This window comes from Capsicum annuum, chromosome 8 (assembly GCF_002878395.1).
Source record: "Capsicum annuum cultivar UCD-10X-F1 chromosome 8, UCD10Xv1.1, whole genome shotgun sequence".
NCBI classification, from domain to species: domain Eukaryota; kingdom Viridiplantae; phylum Streptophyta; class Magnoliopsida; order Solanales; family Solanaceae; genus Capsicum; species Capsicum annuum.
Genome location: NC_061118.1, coordinates 144,721,026 through 144,729,180, shown reverse-complemented (window position 1 = coordinate 144,729,180; position 8,155 = coordinate 144,721,026). Strand labels below are relative to the sequence as shown.

At 38.5% G+C, this 8,155-nt stretch overlaps 1 pseudogene; it reads left to right on the top strand.

The window, feature by feature from the left end:
- Positions 1-260: 260 nt before the first annotated feature.
- LOC107879236 lies at positions 261-7,068 on the top strand (annotated as a pseudogene).
- Positions 7,069-8,155: the final 1,087 nt, after the last annotated feature.

Here is an 8,155-nt window from a genome sequence, read left to right as displayed (position 1 = left end):
TCCCTTTTTAAAATAAAATATAAGATGATATAGATTTAAACCCATATAAGATTGACTAGTATATTTCACTCCCTCAGCAGACTTCAATTTTTCCAGTTTCCATAAGGAGCGGGATTATTTTTCTTTTCACATTTAATTGGAAAAATATAATCCTAAATTTCTACAAAAACCTAGTAATTTTCAACTCTTTGTGTTGTTCTCTTTTCTTCCTTTTCGTTGTTTTTTCCCCTTCTTTCCCGAATCCTAATCATCGAAACTCCATGACAACTCTTGCTGCTTCTTTCCTGACAGATCTGGACGAATTGTTGTTATGAACTGACTACAAAATTCAATCCAACAGTAACTCGGAACACAAGGAATATTTTTTTGGGACAATTTTCTATTAATTGAAAAATGGAAAAACAACACAATCGAGCTAAAATAATAGAAATTAAACTAAAGGTGAGCTAGGATGGCCATGGATGAAGCTCACAGATCCAAATCTGAAAATGAAAGAGAAGAAGAGAAATTACAATTGAAGAGAAGAAAGAAGCAAGGAAAGGGTTGAGAAGTTAGTTACCAGATTTTCAACGTGCTCTTCTCTCTCCTCCAGCGTGTATTTGAGGATTTGCCCACATCATCCCAGCCGTCCAATCTTCATTAACTACTTTTAATCTTGGCCCTTTATTATTTGCAATCTACTCCCTCCCTATCTCCTTAATTAACTAATACTCCTTCCACCTCTAATATTTATTTGAAAGTTAGTTAAGGTTGTTACACCCTGCCCCTTGAAAAACATCCTTGACCTCAAGGATGGGTGTCAAAATCCGGAAACTTGGCTTTCAAAAATGCATAATCCTCCCAAGTTGCTTGTTCAGGTGGAAGATTTGACCACTGTACCAAAACTCACACTCCAGCTACATTACCATCTAGAACCAATTGCCTCTGCAAGATGTGAAGCGGCTTAACAAGGAATTGGCCATCTGCACTAGTGGTAGGCAAAGTAAACTGCACCATTACTCTATTCCCAACCTTCCTCTTGAGAAGCGATATATGGAACACGGAATGAACCTTGGAATCAGTTGGAAGGTCTAACTTGTAAGCTACCTGACCCACTCTTTCAATCACTTTAAAAGGACCATAGTACTTGGATCTAAGCTTAAGGTTCCTTCTGAGTGCTATTGATGTCTATCTGTATGGTTGGAGTTTGAGAAATACAAAATCACCAACCTAAAATTCTCTTTCAGTCCTTCTCTGGTCACCATACAGTTTCATCCTCTCTTGAGCTTTCAACAAATGGTCAAGGAGAAGTTGTTGAACCTGTTGTCTCTTCATAATCACATCTTCTACAACAGGTACTGTGGTGTCCAGCATCGGACCAATAGCCAAGTGGGGAGGGGTGTACCCATAAAATACCTCAAAGAGGGTACATTAAATACTAGTGTGAAAATTTATGTTATACCACCATTCAGAGAGAGGTAGCCATTGTTTCCACTGAGTAGGTCTATGTGAGGTCATGCACCTGAGGTAATTTTCAATGCACTTATTAACTCTCTCAGTTTGTCCTTCACTTTGGGGGTGATAGGCAGTGCTGAAGTGAAGCTGAGTGCCCAATAATCTGAATAAGTTTTGCCAAAAGTTGCTCAAAAATATACTGTCTCTATCAGATACTATTGATTCAGGTAATCCATGAAGAGTGTGTATATGTTTGAAAAACTTACCTGCTACATTGTTGGCTGTGAAAGTGTGACAAGGGCATGAAATGAGCAAATTTGGTCCTCCTATCCACCACTACCAGAATAACATCTTTGCCTCCAGACTTGGGCAAACCTTCTATAAAATCCATATTTACATGTCTCTAGGCTTGATCCGGAATAGGAGGGGTTATAACAACCTTGGATAGGGCACATTCTCTTCTTTACTCCTTTGACACACATCACAGGACTCTATATGTTGTATGACCATCTGTCTCATACCAGGCCAATAAAACATTTGTGCCAACCTCTTAGAAGTGACCATTTGTCCTGAATGTCCACTAACCAGAGAATCATGAAAGGTGGTGATCAGTTGTTCTCTTAATGCACCAGAGTTGCCAATATAAACCTTGCCCTTTCTCCTTAGTATTATCGAAGAGTAATGGAATAGGTGAGGTCTAAGATGATCAACCAAAAATTCAGTTATAAGTTCAGTTGCTGCAGCATCCCCATCATAGCTTTTATGAATTTCTTGCACCCAAGTAGGTACCACAACACTTATAGCTGACACACAAGCAGTTGCAGTTACCATCTTCTCTTATTTATCTTCAGATTGCCTAGATAGAGCATCTGCTACCTTGTTCTCAGCACCTCTTTTGTATTGCACCTCATAGTTAGCCCCTTTTGTTGTATTGCAGTAGTAATCTTCTGCTTAAGTAGGTACTTTAGGCTATGATGGTCAGTTCTAACCACAAAGTGTTTATACTAAAAATAATGCCTCCATTTGTCTAGCATTAAGGAGAGCCATGTACTCCTTCTCATAAATGGACTTTCCTCTATGTTTAGGAGCTAGTACTTTACTAAAATATGTTATTGGTCTAGTCCCTTGCATGAGAACAACACCAATTCCTGTCAAGCTAGCATCAGTTTCTACAATGAACTCTTTAGTATAGTCAGGTAAAGCCAAAACAGGGGTAGAAGACATGGCTTGTTTTAAGGCTAAAAATGCATGATCAGCTTCCTTACTCCACTTGAAGGAATCTTTCTTCAATAATTCTGTTAGAGGTCTACAAATGACTCCATAATTATAGACATACTTCCTGTAATAGCCTGTAAGCCCCAAAAACCCTTCAAGTGCTCTTAAAGTGGTAGGGGTTGGCCAATCTTTCATGGACTGAACTTTACTAGGATCAGTAGACACCCCTGCGGCAGTGATAATATGACTAAGTTATTCTACTTGTGATTGTCCAAAAGAATACTTAGACCTCTTGGCATACAAGGATTGTTCTCTCAGTACTTCAAACAAAGCTTTTATATGGTCTACATGGTCAGTCAAAGATTTACTATATACTACTATGTCATAAAAAAACACCAAGACAAACTTCCTGAGTAGAGGCTGAAATACCTGGTTCATCAATGGTTGAAAAGTTGCAAGTGCATTTGTGTCCAAAGGGCATCCATCACCTTAAACTCATAATGGCCCATGTGAGTTCTAAATACAGTTTTAAACACATCTTCAGGCTTCATCCTGATCTGATGGTATTCTGCTCTCAAATCCACCTTTGAAAAAATGACAGACCCTTGCAATTCATCTAGCAAATCATCTACTGTTGGTATAGGATATTTATCTTTGTTTGTGATCTCATTCAAGCCCCTATAATCCACACAAAACCTCCAAGTACCATCCTTCTTTTTAACCAATAGGGCGGGTGAAGAAAAAGAAGATTGACTATGTTGTATAATGTCATTACTAAGCATCTCTTGTACTTGCTTCTCTAATTCTTCCTTCTAGTAGTAGTTATATCTATAGGGTCTAAGAGACACTGCGAAGTTCCAGGCTTCAATGGAATCGTGTGATCAAGGGACCTTGTAGGAGGTAAGGATTTAGGTTCTGTAAATATATCACCGTACTGAGTGAGTACCTCTTGGATGGATGCCTCCACTCTATCAATGTCTACAACCTCAGTAGCTTGAATAAGGAATAAATGAGCCATAAGAGTTTGTCCCTTAGTAAATAGCCTGCTCATAGCACAACCAGAAATCTATTTAATTTGCCTCTTTTCAGGTATTGCTCTCATAATCACCTTGTGACCCTTTCTACTAATGGTTACACATTGGTTTTCATGATCAAACTTGGTTGGGTTATGCTTCTTCATCCAGTCATTGCCTAATATAATGTCACAACCACCTAGTTTGAGAATTCTGAGGTCTTCTACAAAAGTTTCCCCCCCATCTTCTAGGTGAATTGAGGGCACATTGAACTGCAAAACACATAGTTACCATCAACAACATTTACTCTGATGGGTTGGACATAACTAGACTGATATCCAGTTTCCACCACAGTTAATTCATTGATGAAACTGTGTGTACTCCCGGAGTCAACTAGGATTGAGAAGGTCCTCTTCTTTACCCAACCAGCCACTAATATCGTATTAACCCCACTACAACTACTAGATAAGGCACTAAGAACACAGCCTCAGGAATATCAATACGATTCCCATCGTTCACCTCAATCTCGGCCTCTTGTGGATCTTTAGGACTCAAGGGTAACTCCTCAAGGCTTCCAAAAATGCAGTACAACTGCTTCAATTTGCATACATGACCTGGGTTATACTTCTCACCACATCGAAAACACAAGTGATTGGCCTTCCTATGTACTTCTGGGCTAAGCCTAAGGGGTGTAGATTTCTGAGCTACAGGGGAGGATCTAAGGTTAGGTAATATAGAGCTACCAATAGCAAGGGAACCACCAGTAAGTTTGGGAGGCATTCTAGTCTTCTTCAAGGCAGCCTCAATTGCTTTCTCCTGCATTTGAGATTACTGAATAGCAACACTCAGTGTAGTGGGCTTGAACATCTTAACTGCAAATTTAATTTCCTCTTTAAGACCTCCGATGAAACTAGACAGGAAGTAGGATTCGTTTAATGTTGGATTCCTCATGATCATTTGTGCCTTAAGATTTTCAAACTTACATAAATAATCTTCAACACTACCCATTTGTACAAGCTTGTTAAACTCTTCGACGACATCCTTTATTAGAACACCCCCAAACCTTTCACATATCTCTTCCTTCAATTCCTCCCAAGAGATTGGACCTCGACTTAACACTAAGGAATTGTACCAGATCTCCACATCGCCATTTAAGTACAGGGATGTACCTTCTACCTTCTGAGCATCAATAATTCGATATAAATTAAAGTAGCATTCGCATTTTTGAACCCAAACCTCCGGATTATAACCATCAAAACCAGGAAGTTCCCATTTAGGAGTAGGAACATGAACCTGATTTAGCCTAGCAGGTCGACCATCCTAAACTGAAAGAGAAAGGATCTCATCTCCCCTTATAGGATTATCATGTCCTCCCAGAGGACCACGCTCCATTACATGGATTCGCTCTAAAAGGAGCTCCAATGTACCCTGAATACCAGTTTGGGTAGCAGTGAGAGTTTGCTGTCTAGCCCGAAGCTCGAGCAACAACTCATCATGCTGAGCTAATTTTTCATCCATGAGACGCATACGGGTGCCTTCAGCCATGATGAAAACACCAGCAGTTGTGGAAGCAATGGATTTGATACCAATTGTTATGAACTGACTACAAAACTCAATCCAACAATAACTCGAAACATAAGGAATATTTTTTTGGGACAATTTTCTATTAACTGAAAAATGGAAAAACAACACAATCAAGCTAAAATAACAAAAATTAAACTAAAGGTGAGCTAGGATGGCCATGGATGAAGCTCACAGATCTAAATCTGAAAATGAAAGAGAAGAAGAGAAATTAGAATTGGAAGAGAAGAAAGAAGCAAGGAAAGGGTTGAGAAGTTGTTAGTTATCGAATTTTCAACGTGTTTTTCTCTCTCCTCCAGCGTGTATTTGAGGATTTGCCCACATCATCCCATCCGTCTAATCTTCATTAACTACTTTTAATCTTGGCCCTTTATTATTTGCAATCTACTTTCTCCCTATCTCCTTAATTAACTAATACTCCTTCCACCTCTAATATTTATTTGAAAGTTAGTTAAGGTTGTTACAATTGTCTGATGACGAAGAGAATCAACAATTACATATGGAGGAACAACATGGAGAATTTGCAGCACTAATTAATTATGATCACGTCGATGATGATCTAGATAATATTACCAAGCTATAAAAATCACAACGCTATATTCGCATAATGCAAAGAGTTGAGCATGCCTTAATTGAGTCTGATCATAGTGATCCACAATATGATGAGTTGATAGTAGACTGTAACACATTATCAGTCGATATTGAGAACAAAATTTTCATGCTACACAATTTTATACGTGACAAGTATCGATTGAAATATCCAGAGTTGGAGTCACTTGTTCATCGCTCAATCGATTATGCTCGGGTAGTTAAAAAGATTGGCAATGCAATGGACATAACTCTAGTTGACTTGCAAGGACTTTTACCCTCAGCTATCATCATGGTTGTCTGTGTTACAGCGTCAACTACCAATGGCAAGCCATTGCCACAAGATGTGTTACATAAGACCATGGAAGCATGTGAGAGAGCTTTTTCTCTTGATTCATTCAAGAAAAAAGTTATTGAGTTTGTTGAGAGTCGAATGAGATTTATTGCTCCCAATTTTTCTGCAGTTGCTGGGAGTGAAGTTGCAGCTAAACTTGTTGCTACTGCTGGTGGTCTCACGTCCTTGGCAAACATCCCTTCGGATAACATCCAGCTTCTTGGTGCCAAGAAGAATGCTAATAATTTAGCAGGGTTCGCCGCAGGCAAGTTTCATCACATAGGAGGTTGTTATATTGACCTAACTGAAATTATTCAGAGTACACCTCCTTCTTTGAGGAAGCAAGTGTATGAACTGGTGGCAGATAAATCTATATTAGCGGTTCGTATGGACTCGGCTGGAGGAGATCCGACTGGACAATATGGAACATCTCTTAGGGAAAATATCCTTAAAAAGATTGAGAATTTGCAAGAGTTACTGTCTGCAAAGCAGCCAAATCCTCTTCCAGTTCCTACAGATTCTCATGCTTATAAGAGAAAGAGAGGCAATGAACGAAGGAGAAAGATGAAAAAAAGATACGAGATTACCGAGAGGATGAAGCTAGCAAATAAGATCAAGTTTGGAGTAGCTGAAGAAAACTCTTTAGGAGATGGACTAGGGGTGGGCTATGGCATGCTTGGTCAAGCAGCTGGAATTGGCAAGTTACTTCTATCAGTAGTAAAGAAGAAATTCAAAAGCAGTAGTACTAGTACGCGGGCATCCTCAGGATTGACTTCAAGTTTGGCCTTCACTCCGATTCAAGGGATCGAGCTATCAAATCCTGATCAGTTCAAGCATGTAACCCAAAGTCATAGCACCTATTTCTCTAAGACTGCAATATTTTCCAACATTAATAGAACATGAAGCAAACTACCCGTGTCCAGTATTTTTCTTGCCCTTTCAGCTTGTTCTTTTTCTTTATGTGATGTTATTTGTGATAGGAACTTGTCTTGATTTATTTAGCATTTGCGTAAAAAGTTTGCAGAATGCACTATCGTTTCACCTTTTGCGGTATTAGGTATTATATTTAATTCTACATGTCAAGGGGTGCACTCTTCTAAAGGTTGGTACTTTTACATAGATCACAGACGAAACAACAGATACATAACTTGAAAATAAGTTAAAATAATAGTCTGAAAGTATGAATTTATGATAATAAAATGTTTCAATGCATACCAAGTTATTGTGTACAAGACTATGATCTTTTCCCTCTCAAGCTGAGATTTAGGCTATAGAATGTACTCTGTATTGGCAGGTCTTTGACATTAACATGGAATACAAGAAAAAAATTGATTCAATGAGTAGTTATGTGCTTGAACCTGCTAAATTCTATGTATTATTACCACGGTGAATGTACATCAGGTATCACATGTACAACAGAACAATATGATGGAAATTAGGTAACTTTTTCATTTTTTTTTAATACCATTAACAAGCAAGAACCAATACACCTATAGAGAACCTAATCTTCTAACAACCTTTCAGGAAGGGTGTCAAAAGAAGTAGGCCCCCAACAATCACTAATTACATGTAAAATCTCTGAATGAAAGCATTGCTCCATCAAACTTTTCTGGACAATTTAACTACATCTAACCTTATCCACAAACTTTTTTTAATCTGTGTTATCACTATATAATTATGTTTTCTATTGTTCTGGTGCGGCATTCCATTCCTGGACCTCCAAACATGATATATAACTGATCTCCAAAGTGCAACAATGAATTTCTTCTGGAAATGATTGCAACGTTTTCTCTTAATTCTCCCCATGACTTATTTTGCACTGCCTGTAGAAATATGAATACCGGCCCATTGTGTAATTTCTTGTCTCACTCCTAATCCACACATAAGTATCGAAGAGATGGTTGTGTGTCTCTATGACCAAATCATCACATGGACAACAGGTAGCATCCTCCACTGGAATCCAGATTTTGCTTAGTTTTTCCTTAGTCAG